This window comes from Myodes glareolus, chromosome 20 (assembly GCF_982192425.1).
Source record: "Myodes glareolus chromosome 20, mMyoGla1.1, whole genome shotgun sequence".
Taxonomy (NCBI): domain Eukaryota; kingdom Metazoa; phylum Chordata; class Mammalia; order Rodentia; family Cricetidae; genus Myodes; species Myodes glareolus.
The window spans coordinates 61,065,337-61,079,179 of NC_142045.1; the positions used below are offsets into that span (position 1 = coordinate 61,065,337).

The 13,843-nt window shown below is 42.1% G+C and overlaps 1 long non-coding RNA gene across 1 annotated transcript; it reads left to right on the forward strand.

Moving 5' to 3' along the window:
- Nucleotides 1-201: 201 nt before the first annotated feature.
- LOC125412085 (uncharacterized) lies at nt 202-12,682 on the forward strand. Its single transcript, XR_007235480.3, has 3 exons — nt 202-508; nt 4,607-4,929; nt 12,557-12,682. It is a non-coding gene; the product is annotated as an uncharacterized LOC125412085 (long non-coding RNA).
- The last annotated feature ends 1,161 nt before the right edge of the window (nt 12,683-13,843 follow it).

The window sequence follows — 13,843 nt, forward strand, 5'->3', positions numbered from 1 at the left end:
TTTGCATATTGATTTTTACAACCTGAAATCTTCTCAAACTCATTTATAATTGCTTGCAGCTTTTGCACAGCTTCTGTTCTATTTTCTACATAAACCTCTTAATAAAGAAAGATACTGATTAACCTTACTTGTTAGACCTTTGTTTTCTATCTGGCTTTAGGTAGCTTTCTCACATGCTTGAGGGAGTAAGTTTTTCAGCTGAGCTACAGGGCTGCCCTCTGAAGACCTTTAGAGCTGCAGCACTTTGCTTTCTGCTCCATTGCCCTAGATGCCCCAAATCTTATTAAAAATAGTTTAAAAGTTATTCTATGTGTGGACTTTTGGAGGGGGATGATTATATGCATGCCACAGTGAGCATGTGGAGGTCAGAAGACAGCTCGTAGGAGTGAGCTCTCCTTTCACCAAGTGAGTTCCAACAAACAGATTCGGGTCATCAGCCTTGGCAGAAGTGCCTGTACCAGCTGAGCTGTTTCCCCAGCCATTTGTTGGACTTCTTTCCCCTCAGGAGGTAGGCTATGTTCAGTTATTATTACTTTATCTTGTTTAGAGTTAGAAATCTGTTCAAGGTATTTAAAATATTATTCTTGAGAGTAAGTTATAATATAATAGACCACATAAATCTGAAGGATTTCTCCCAGGCTCCTCAGGACTTGATGATTAATTAAGCTTGGGCCATGGGAGGAGAAATATTACCGCTGTGACCTGTGGTTCCAGAAAGGCAGTGTAACACAGGTGTCCTTAGAGCAGAGGGAGACTGGGAAGTTATTCTTCCCTTTGCACTTGGCTTCCAGGTCATCCAGGTCTTGCTAAGAGGCTTTACTATCCTTGTTGCTATTACAAAGCACCTGACAAGAAGTGGTTCGCGGGAGTAAGGCTGATATTGACTTTCAGTTTGAGGATACAGACCATCATGGTGGACAGCTTAGAGGCAGGAGTGTGGGCAGCTGACCACATGGTATCCTTAGTTGGGTCTCAGAGAGCAGCGAATGTCAGTCTTAAGTCCCATCTTCTTGTTCTCCTTTTATTATGTCTCTTAGGGCCTAATGTATTAAATGGAGCTGCCTACATTCAGGGTGGGTTTTCCTTTCTCAGGAAATAATGTCACACACATATCCTAAAGTGTGTCTCGTAGGTGATTCTAAATCCAGGCAAGCTGACATTGAAAATTGTCCTGGTTAGCTTTTATTGCCTTCTTAACACAGCCTACAGTCATGACAGGAAACTCTTAACTGGGAACTACCAGGTCAGGTTGGTCTGTGGATATAATCTGTCTGGTTTATCCTAATTGATGTAGGAGGTCCCAGCTTGCTGTGGGGAGCACCATTTTGTGGTCCTGAGCTGTATGAGAAGATTAATTAAGTGTGAGCCTGACAGAAAGTGAGCCAGAGAGCCAGGGACAGGCCAACAAGCAGCATTCCTTCATGGTTTCTGCTTTCCAGTTCTTGCTTGATTTTCTGCCCTGGCTTCGCTCAAGGATGGATGATAACTTGTAAAAGTAAGCTAAATAAACCCTTTCCTCCCCCGAGTTTCTTTTGTCTAGAGTGTTTTATCACAGTAACAGAATGACAGCAGAAAAACAATTAGCCATGCCAAGAGGTAGAAACAGATCCGTGCAGGAGAAGCTTGGCTGGAATGACAACTTCTGGAAAATCCTCCTGGAAAGGACTGTGTGAGACAGAAATGACTGTTCGCCTCAATTTTAAAGAACATCACACATGAGTAGCTCCACAATAGACATGATCAATTCCGTAAACAAGTATCTTTTATGTTCATTTATGTGTTTGTGTGCATGCATGCAATTTGGAGGCCAAAACACAGCCTCAAACGTTGTCCTCAGGAACAACATCTACTGTCTTTGAAATAAGCCTCTCATTGGCCTGAAACTTACCAATACAGCTAGACTGAATTGAGACTGAATTGAGCCACAAGAATCCTCCTGTCTCCACCTCCTCAATACTGTGATTACAAACAATCCCTTCTAAATCTGGCATTTTTACAGACATTCTGTGAATTCATTTTAGTTTTCTGTGTTGCAAGGGAAGCACTTTCCTGATGGGATCACTTTTCCAAGCCCTATTAGAATCCCACTGATGTTACTACTGGGACTCCTTACTATAGAGTCACTCTGTGTGACCATTTATTTCCTCTAATAAACCATATTGACATAAAACAAAAATCCAAAGACTTTAATCCTAAAGACTACTGCCTTATAATATCCACACTAATCATGCTGTAGTTTTGTATCTCTAACTCTGTCTTAGAATTTATTTGTAATAAAAATAAAGGGGGGGATAATGCTTTGTGCCTCTCCAAGTTCCTAAAATTACATTTTTCACCCCAATTATAATTTACATCAACCATTTTAAAAGAGCACTAAAAAAATGTCAGTTTGTGAAATTCTTTGGTACTTCATATAGCTCTTGAACTCAGTGGAATTAAATGAATAAATGATACTTTTATTAATATGAGTCTTCTGGTATTAGTCAAAACTTAGCTCAAGTTGAAACTCTTTGTACAATAAATTCGTACTTTCAGTATTATGCATTTCTCCAGTCAGTGGTTTGGAACTTGTGTCAAGAAGATGAGAAAGCATAGGAAGTAACTTACTCATCCAAAATAACGTTCAACAATTTATGTAGTGACTAGAGCTACTTCATTTAGACTTAATGAAGAGCTCAGATGAGTACACTGTATTATTGAAAGACAAAGGCAGGAGCTAGGGTGTGGATCAGGTGATAGAGCACATGCTTAGCATGAAGGAGGCTCAGGGTTCCACTAAACTGGGCATAGTGGTGTATGAGTGTAATCCCAGCACTGGAGAGGTGGAGAAAGAAGAGTCAGAAGTTCAAGGTCATCTTTGACTACATACTGAGTTTTAGGGCAGCCTGGACTACCTGAAAAACTTATCTCACAGCAAAAACAAACAAACAAATGAAAAACCAAAAATAAAGTAAAAGACTGAGGAACATAATAATTTATGGCTGTCAGGCTACACTGACCCAGCTGGCCTACGTGATCGACCTGATCTACACAGTCATAGCTGGTTCACATAGTTTACCCTGATCACATGGCATCTTTAAGACTGTTTTGTTTTTCTCCGAGATGTAGAGAAGCATAGAATGCTAACTAATATCCCTTACCATGAAATCTAATTGACTTTTGTCAGGCCAACCTTCCCCTGATGTCACAGTGCATGCCTGCAAAAGGGGCTTTAATTTTTGAATGAAGGTGGGAACTTGCAGCTTTTTTTCAAGAATATCTTAGTTTTAAAGGTTAATTGTGAAACTAACTTTTCTTAGAGAATGTCCTTTGGTCAATAAACTGTTATCTATTATGTCATTTAGTAATTAGGCTAGAGATAAATCAGATTCGCCCCAAGGAGAAGCTTCATGTCTTTTGTCTTTTTTTCTCTTGTTTTGTTCTCATGTTTCATCCAATAGATCCCAGAGAGTGAACCCTAGAAATTTCATCCAGACGCTGACTCTGGGGTTGCACGGGTTAAAACCTTTTAACCAGGCATCAAATATACATGCTACATACAGTGCATCAGATGGAAGCATTGCAGTCTTTCATGCTAAGGTCTCTTCAGATTAGACAGTGTAAGAGGAATGATACGGTCCTTAGCAAAGATGGGAAGGTATCATCTACAGTTCTTTTACAAAGGATAGAAAAAAAAAACTTAGGTTAGTAACTTCCAGAGTACAGGGTCATCATTTACAAGTTTGGGTTTGGGTCTGGAGACAATAGGAAAATATGAAATAGTTAATGGAACATGCAACTCTGTGGTGGATAATGGCTAAACAGGTATAGAAGAAACTTTAAAAACTATATAGATATAAGTGCTGGATTGCTATTTAAAAAGTACAACATGGATTGGGGAGATGGGTCAGTGTGTAGTGTGCTTGCCTTGTAAGCATGAAGACCTAAATTGACACCTAACACCCACGTAAAACCTGGGTGTGCAGATACTCACACGTAATCCCAGTTCTGAAGAGGTTGGAACAGGAGGACTCTTCAGTCTGATCTCAGCCTGTCTAAATTGGTGAGCTCTAGTTTTAGTGAGACTCTGTCTCAGAAAAAGGGTGGCAATTGATAGAGGAAGACACTGAACTGTTACCACTCTACATGTAGACATACTTATGTAAGCGTGTACATGTGTTTGTGTGTGTGTGTGTTCGTGCGTGCGTGCTTGTGCACAGAGCATATTAAACAAACAAGAGCACATTATGCAACTAATTTTTTACTCATTATAAAATACTGTTATACATCTTAAGGATAAAGATAAGTAAATAAGTAGATGAATCAACAAATGGAGATGAGATTGCAGAAAAGGTACAAGTTACTTCTTAGTCTCTTCGGCTCTCAAAATAGATCAGTAAAGCACGTGTGCTGAAACCTAGTCTTGTTTTACAGATCAGAAAAGCAAAGCTTTAGGAAGCACACACAGGAAGCTGCCTGAGTTCTCACTGTTGGTCAGTAACAGCTTCAGCTCCAACCTTGGTTGATACTTTTACTACTGTTAGGGCAGGCTCATGTCTGCAGAACTGAGATACTGATTTATATTTTCTTGATTTTTTTCCTATGTGCTAATTTTACCTTTCAAAAGTCCCAGTCCCACGCTGTGCTTAGGAAGGTGGCAGAAGCAGACAGACGGGAGAAGACGTACTGAGCCTGGGAAAAGAACGGTGATCTCCAACCTCTCTTTCAAGTCATGGAGACCTATCCTGCTTTGTTTGCAACCTCCAGGAATCTGGGAAGTGAGTGGCTACAGTGTTCTTAGGGTGAATATTAGACTCCAGCAGAAAAAGATGTCTGTGCCAAGGCTGACAGGAATAAGCAGATTTATCTAACTTCCCAGTTTGCACGTCAGGCTGGTATGGAGGGATCGTCGTGAATACAAGAGGATCCAGTCTGAAGGGTATGTTCTGGGTAAGTCCATGGAAGGCATTTGTACAACACTGTGAGGTCCAAGGGCTAAGGACTTATATTGAAATATATTTTGCTTTTTGGATGAAATGAAATATTGTGACTTTTTTTATAAATCCCTATTGATAGTGTAAGTCACATCTTCAACTTTTGAGTTTGTTTGAGCTGTAGAAGGGAAGTGCAGGGCAGCTGAAATGTTGGGAATATGAACTTGAGGCCTTCCTTCAAGTCACGAGATGTACACAGAGCAGAACGGCCTTTTTGTGTTCTTACTACTACTATCAAGTCAACGTGGTTTTAGGTTACCATGGGATGTGCCAGACTGCTGAATAGCTTAGCTGTTGGGAAGAGGGCTAAAGAGCCCAAGGTCAGGGTTCTCATTTCCATATAGTCAAATGCACTTAGTCAGAGCTCTTCAGCTCCAGGTCCACAGAGAGAATCTGTAACCCACACAAACTCGGTCCATGAAGCCAGGTGAGGGGCTGGGAATGAGCAGTACACAGCCTAACTGCTGGGCAGAAAATCAGAGTGGCCGTGATTGATATCCTGAGTATGAAGTGCTTACAGAGAAAGCACATGCCAGACACAGCAGCCAACTTCAAATCAGTCAACTTCCCAGCAGTCTGATAGTCTCTGCCATTCGTTAGTCATCTAACGATCTATATAGTGAAGACATCTATAGTGAAGACATCACCTACAATTTCGCCATATTATGGCACCATTTATTAAACAAATCAGAGGTTTATTTGGCTTGTTTTGAAGTGCCCAGAGTTAGAACCAGGGGCTGAGTCAGTGCTTTGTCCCTGAGATAATCATTTTGTCCCCCAATAATATAAATTTTTAAGAAGCTTGTTAGAAAATCTGAAAAGACAGGGCTGGAGAGTTGGCTACTGGTTAAAAAGCTAGTACTGTCTTGCAGAGAATATGAGTTCCCTTTCTAGCATGGGACTTCAAATCCCCAGGACCCACATAAAAGTTGGGTGTGGTGGTGTGTATATGCAACCTTTGTGCTGGGCAGGGTTGGGGGGCTTAAGGGGGGGGCGGGTGAAGAGGCAGCTCAGGAGTTCACTGGTTATCCAGTCTAGTCAACTGGTGACGTAGCAGGAATTCCAATTGGTCTTAATAGTAAAAACGCAGAGTCAGATATTACGGGGTAAAAGCTGAAAGATCAGAGAAGCAGAGCAGACAGTCTCTAGTTCTCACCTGGATGAAACCCTCAGACCGAATGGGGTGTGTTGTCTCTACCCGTCCTCAGGCTGAATGCTCTCTAGGAACCCTCTGAATCCTGAGTTTCTGTCTCCTCCTGCCTTATATTCCTCTCTCCACCCAGTCATATCACTTCCTGTCTCCATCTCCCTAGTGCTGGGATTAAAGGTGTGAGCCACCACTGCTTGGCTCTATTTCCTGTTAGACTGATTCAATCTCCTGTAGCCCAGGGTGGCCTTGAACTCCCAGAGATCCTTCTGTCTCTGTCTCGCAAGTGCTGGGATTAAAGGTGTGTGCCACCAGTGCTTGGCCTCTGTGGCTAACTAGTGGCTAGCTCCACACTCTGACCTTCAGGCAAGCTTTATTTGTTAAAGCACAAATAAAATATCACCACAGGTTGTCCAGACTAGTCAAACAATAAGCTACAGGTACAATGAGAGAGAGAGAGGGAGAGAGAGAGAGAGAACCTGTACCAAAATATAAGGTGGAGAGCAGTAGAAGAGGACACCCAATGTAGATCTCTAGTTTACACACACACTCACACTCACACGCACATACACACCACACACACACAAACACACACATACATCACATACCCACAATACACACACATGCATATACACTTATATACATACATCTACACATACATACCTCATACATATATGCATACCCCCCCCCCCCACACACGAGGGGAGGATTGTGAAGGGTGATCCGAATCAAATAAACTGGTCTGGTAGAAGGATGTAGGCTACATATAGAACCACGGAGAGAGCATATACCTTCTTACCTGGTCATATTGTTCTAAGGGCAGCTTCTCTGCCTGACTGGGTTACTGTGGTTTCCTCCCTCACTTCCTGGGCTGGGCAAACAGTGGCCATGTCCTGGGAATATCTTATCTCCAGTACAGCCTGTACCTAGCTATCAGAAGGGAGTCATTCGCTCTGCCTAGATTTGTTGAAGGAAGTTACATGGGAACAGGTTCATTCAAGATAAGTCTTAGGCAAAGGCCTGGCTCATGGTAATAACCTCAAGCAGGGAGCAATTTGGCCTATGGAGTGTTTGGAGGCACTAATATATTTTTTTCCTTGAAAACACCTCCCTTCGATATTACTGAATACTGTCACAATTTTGAATTCCTGACAGCAATTTCATTTTTAATTAGCTTTTAAAAGCCTTTGCTTCATGCATATCTACACAAAATGGTTCAGAGGCAAGACTTTTTCCCTCAAAAGATTATGTTCCTAACATTTCTTTGAACAACTATTTCATTACATGCTTGAAACAAAAAAGAGGCTACGACAAAGACAAGACAATCACATAACAGTTCACCCAAGGCTTTTGATCACGAGTGGAAGAAATAAAGGGGTTATTGTTGTTAGGATTGTCAGTCGTTCCAGGTAGAATGAACCAGTTTTCAAATGATAAAGAAATTAAGTAGTTTTCTCTCATGACTGATAATCAGACCCAACCAATTTCATATCTCATTGAAGATTATGCAGTCTTCTGCTTTGAGGAAAATTTAATAAGAGAAGTAGACTCTCCTTATTGAACATTTATTGTGAAAGTAAAAAAATCTAGATGAGGTTTTGTGGGGAGTATTTTGGTGTTGTCTTTTTACTTCCAGATGCTGAGGAGATTGCACAGGTAACTGATTTCATTGATTGTTGGAGGTCATTTTTTGTTAGGCAGGACACACAGAGACTATGGGTAGTATAAATTCTCTGGTGTAAATCACAACAACTTTGAAGGATAGGCCAGTTCTCGGCAAAGCATTGCAAAGAGGAGCAGAGGGGAAACTGTGACTCCCGCTGATTGTGGAGAGCATGGCCATGGCTCCTGTTTGATGTGGAGAGGACCGGCTCTCTGTTCTCCTCTTCCCTTCTTCGCTTCAGCAGATTCCACTTGTGACTGTGCTATGGAAGACTAATATTTATGAATCAGAATAAAACTTCCCTTCCGTGTCTTCAATGCTATTGCAAACATTTTAAAAAGCACCAGTTAAGTTTTCCAAAGCAATGCTAAGATGACTTGATCACTCAAAGAGTGTAATCATGAAATCTGCACTCAGCTTTCAATTGCAGATGCCCCAATGGAGAGGACCCACAGATCATTGAGTGCACACGTGACAGAGCATGTTCACTTAGTGAACCATGTACTCATGCTTTGTAAATGTACCTGCTACAGAATAGTTTACATCTGATCTTCGGATCCATTTACAGGTTTCGTGTGTGTGTGTGTGTGTGTGTGTGTGTGTGTGTGTGTGCAGGTGTGAGCATGTATCGAAAAGTGTTTGTGTGTATGTGTAAAGTATATGTAACATATGAGAGCAGGGTATCACAGGTTTATATGTGCAGGTCCATGTGTCTGTGAGCATATGGAGGACAAAAGGATTCTGCTCTCAGCGTCCACTTCATTGCTTTGAGACAGACTGTCTCACTGAACCTGGAGCTAAGCTGGAGTTACTGGTCTGTGTGGACAAGCTGGGCTGCCCCATGCGGCTGGAGATTCCGCTTAGGTCCTCGTCCTTGCACAGCGCGTACTTTCGCCTGCTGCGTCGCCTGCCCAGTGCCCGGTATTTAAACAAAATCATGTGAATATCTGCTTTTGTAATCATGGCTTTTTAAAATGAAAATTGGCATGTGGTGGTGGTGCACGCCTTTAGTCCCAACACTCAGGAGGCAGAGGCAGGTGGATCTATGTGAGTTTGAGGCCAGCTTGGTCTACAGAGCTAGTTCCAGGACAGGCTCCAAACCTACAGAGAAACCCTGCCTTGAAAAACCAAATAAATAAAATAAACATGAAAGTTGCAATGAATTAAACTTTTTATAGATGCTGATTGCAAGAAGGTGAAAATAAATAAAACCACATGTCAATAAGAAGTGGTCCAAACATGTTTTCTTCCTTGTCTACAATGTGTAAACTGAGATCAATGTGAGGCTGCATTTATTTCAGTGGTTTGGAGATGAGAGAGCTCTTCTAAAACAGCCATATGTCCAGGTCACTGGGAGGACAGCAGCCAGGGAAGCGCTGAGACAATGTCCTTTTGGGGCAAGCTAATGATAATTTTCCTTCCTTTTTCTTTCTTTCCTTTTTTTCTTTTTCTTTTTTTGAGGCATGGTTTGTCTGTGTAGTTTGGGCATCCTGGAACTTGCTGTGTAGGCCAGGCTGGCCTTGAACTCATAGCGATCCACCTGCCTCTCCCTACTGAGTCTTGGGATTAAAGGCATGCACCACCAATGGTGACAATGTTATTTACAAAAACATACATACACTTATACACACACAGAGATGGAGAGACAGAATTCAGTGACCTCATTTTTAATGTCTAGCCTTTTCCCCCCATATCTGACTAAGATGCTTTTTTACCTGGGCAGGATCCCCCTCTAAGATTCTACCTGTGAGACTGGTGTGTCCTCTTTCAGTTGGATTTTCTCTTTGAGGTTCTCCTCTCCTTAGAGGTTGAGACTGTGGTCATCTTATTTCTTACCTCATTCTCAGATGCTAGCAGGTGCCTGGTTTGTAATTATCTTTCATTAGTTGTAACCTCAGTGAAATAGACCATTATTGACACAAACAGAATGAACGAGGCGGCGTTCCTACCCCGGGACAGAGTCCTGCTCTCTGCTTTGCTCTCTCAGCCTCCATGTCTAACTTGTCCTGGCTACCAAAGCTTGCAATTAAACCCCTGTTTGCAGGTTGTTTATCCAACTCTCATTACACAAAGACCATGTATTTTCTTACCTCATTTGTACAGAGTTTGAGAAGGAATAAACATGCATTTCTTGATTTTAATAATCTGTAACTTTTAATTTTTAAAGTTACGTGCATATTTCTTGAGTGGTTAAATAACAGAAAAATTGAATTACTCTGAGCTCACTGCAGACATTTCTGCAGAGATTGAGCTAGCAGGGCCTTGGAAAGAAAGGCAAGAACAGAATTATCAAGTAAGGATGGGCTGGGGTAGGACAATGGCCCAGAGTCGTGGGCCAAAGGTCTTTGTAACTTCTGGTTCCTGGAGCAGCAGGTTTAGGACTGTCTAGAGATGTTCAAGGAAACAGATGGCATGGGTGGGTCTTGAGTCTGCGCTTTCCGCGGGTAACACAAGGCTGACTCAATCTGTTTCAATATGTCTAGCTCACTTCATTCCTTTTATTGCTCAGATGGCCATCATACCTCTTTTTTTGGAGTTAGCATTTAACCTTTTTTCCCTTATATATTGCATTTTGCTCTTTGCTCACTCACAAATCCATTTAGAGCCGAGGCACTTGGCGTCAGACTGAATGTACTCCTTTCTTTCTTTCTTTTTTTTTTAATTTTTCGTTCTTTTTCTAAATTCTTTGGTCCAGCACTGATTGTGACATCTGAGGTAGGAATGCCAGCAATATTCTTATCAGTTGCTTGACAACCTGAGTTTGATTCTCCTGCCCCACATGATATAAGAGAACTCCTACAAGTTGTGCTGGGACCTCTATTCTTCTGCGCATGCACAAAGTAAGGACTTTCAGTTCATGCACTGACCCAACAGTACAACTGGAAAGCAAGGCTATAACTTCTTCTTCCATCTTTGCTTTAATCTCTTTTTTTTTTAAAAAAAAATTATTGATTGTTAAAATATTTAATGCATTTTAAAATAAAATATAATTACATTAAAAGTTCTTGAAGGACTTTTATCTCCACGCAGGAAGCTGTAGCGTGGCCCAATAGGGTTCTTTTGCTATTCCTGTGCAGACAAGAGAGAATCAGACCCCTTCAGCCAAGGCAGCACAATGCTCAAGGATGCAGCGGCTCTGCTTCAGTGACCGACCGTCCCTGAAGTATGGCTGAGGCATGTTCCTGGTACGCACTGTCTCTCATTTACCAGCAGGTCAGTTCCAGCCACATCCTCTCTCCAATAAACTATGCTGCTTCAGGGTAACCCTTTGCGATAAAACTGTGGCAATTCTAATAATAGCCAGTACAAATCCTGCCTGCCAGGCCTTCATTCTAACCTCTAAGCTGTTTGTACCAAGGACAAGTGTTTCCAGGAAAATAAGAAGACACCACACTGGTCACTGTGACACAACTATTCCTCTTGTCAGAACTTACAGGCAAAGAACTAGGAGTCAGGGGTCAGTTCTACCCTTAGGTCACTACACATGTAGTTTCAACTCTGCTCTAATTTTTTAACCAACCTGAGCCACAGAAAGGAATGCAAGGCAAAAGGGGAAAACAATGTAACCACAGTTACAGTGTTCCTAATGAAGACAGTTTGTCCTTTGTCTTTTGTGTTTCCCAGCAAGCATCAGGAGCAGAAAGCTGTCTGTAAGTGACAGGAACTGACAATGACAACATGACTGTTCTGAGAAACCCGAGTCAAAGCGTTCCTGCTACTCAGGTTGGCTCACAGCAACTGACCCTGTCCGCAAAGCCTCTGAAATAAGTTCGCCAAGAAGTCAGTCCTTTCACGCCCTGTTATTGTGAGGCTTAGGGTGAGAATCCTGGGGAACGCTGTGTAAACAGTATGCATATCCACATCTGAGGAATTGTTATTCCTGGACACCGTGTCCATTTATTGTTCTTGATTTCATGCTCACATAATTCAAATTCTCCAATAACTCAATCCCTCATTTCCAGCTGTGTGGTACATAGAGTCTAAACATTTTCACTGAAATCTTGCCTCTTACTCTTTGACCTCAGAGTCTACCTAGATCTCAGGCACTCAGATTAACTGTTCCCTCCCGGGGCAGCTGTGACTCCGGAATTTGTGATTTGATCTGTTTTAAGCAGGCCAGTACTTCAGGGTTTGTCAGGGACACAAATGTAACCGGAACTGTAAGAGAGATGGGCTTTGGTTTAACAAATGAGATCTTGTAAACAGGACTCAGGAAACTGTGGTTTTAACTTTCTCTGTTTTGAAATGCTGTTTGCTTTGTTATGTGAATTGTATGTGGACTAACTATGCACATAAAGATTTCTTAGCTAGTACGCATGAAACAGTTTAGTAGTCACGTTTGTCATCGCTTTGGACTTTTCATCAACAAAATAAAAGGAGACATAACCTTGTGCTGTTGGGGGTGGGACGAGTCTCTTTCAGCTCTAGAGTGTTCAGTCTTCCCTAGTTAAATGTATGACAATGAATTCACTGCAGGTCAGCAGTTTTTCATGGAAAGACTCAGCCATGGATCCCTTTATAGCAGAGGTATTAGAGCTTTGCTTTAGCAATAGAAAATGCAGGTCTAGAACTGAGGGGGATGTCTCCGTCAGGCCAGAGGACCTGAGTTTGGCCCCTGGAACCCACATAAAAGCACATACTGGAGAGGAAAGACAGGATGGTGTCAACAAAAGATCACACACAGAGTGTGAGCAAGATGGCTGTGTCAGAACCTAGACAAGGCTAGCAAACACACACGGCCAACATGACCTCCGACTTTCATTTCTCTTGCAGGTGGTGACTGCCTCATTCCACTAGTGCAAGCTTGATTGCACTGCATGACTCCGTGGGCTCATGGGCACAAAAGGAAAGGGGGGCGCTCAAAGAACATAGACCTTTGCTGGAAATAAATAGTCTCACAGTAAGACTCATAAGCTGCATCAGAGAGTTTGACACTCACTGGAAGACCCTGCTTCAAAGCATAACATGGATGGTGACTGAGGAAACACACATGTGAGGACTGCAAACACATGTTGCATACAACAAAAAGTAGAAAACACAGCTGTAGGCCGGTAGATGTACATGTAAGAGATGTCACAATTCCAGACTCTCCCTTTGCTGGAGTAGTTACCAGTCAAATTTTCCTCAGTGCTTGCCCAGAGGCTACCAAGTGCTGGGTATGTGCCTTTCCCATGGTCGGCAGTGAAAATAAAACAGAAGAGAAAGAAGGCAGTATGAGGTGTGAGGTGGAACATGGCAGTTGGGAAATTCCCAGGCCTTTACCCTAAAAAGAAAAACAAAACCAAACAAAAACCTAAAATGGTCTTGTAAAGGAAGTGCAAAAAGAATTTAACGGCGTTCGCTATGAGTTAAGAAAAGCGGCTAGTATTTCTCCTTGTACATGGAGCACATGGAGCTTCAGTCATAGTGCGTGAAGCCCAGGGAGGAGGCTGCTCTCTGTCAGTCAGCACCTGTTCGTCTAGTCACGGATGTCTGTGTCCTTACTGCCTCAGCGCCCAGTTGCTAGGCAGAATTGAGAAGAGTTTTTGTTTGTTTTGTTTTGTCTCTGGAGCATCCAAGCATTTTTCAAACAAAATAAGACCAGTTACTCAATGTAAAAACAACAAAAACAAAAACAAAAAGTCTTTCCTTCCAGGAATAACAAAATTTCCCAACAGAATTGAAACATTTTTTAGTTTTTTCTTTTTCTAAGCACATTTAATTTGGAAGCAGGAACTAAGAAACATTAGAGTATGCTGGTCTGACTACAACTTGCCTCAGATAATGACTTGTGTGGCTAATGAAAGGCAGGATGGGGAAAGGAGAAGGACAACTGGCGGCCATGGGGAACTCTCTGTTGCCTCAGGGTTTCACAATGTACACAGGAAACATTTGAGGATGTCTCTCTGTTAACCTGGCAGTTTAGCTAATCTCCTGTTTCACCATAAACTATATTTTCAGTTCTAGTTTATGACCTATAAGCACAGCCTTCACGTGGCAGGGTCAGTGCCACCCTGGCAGCAGTTGGAAGGTCACGTTGACTTAGTTAATTAGGGTCCTCACTGGTACTGTATGCAGCCC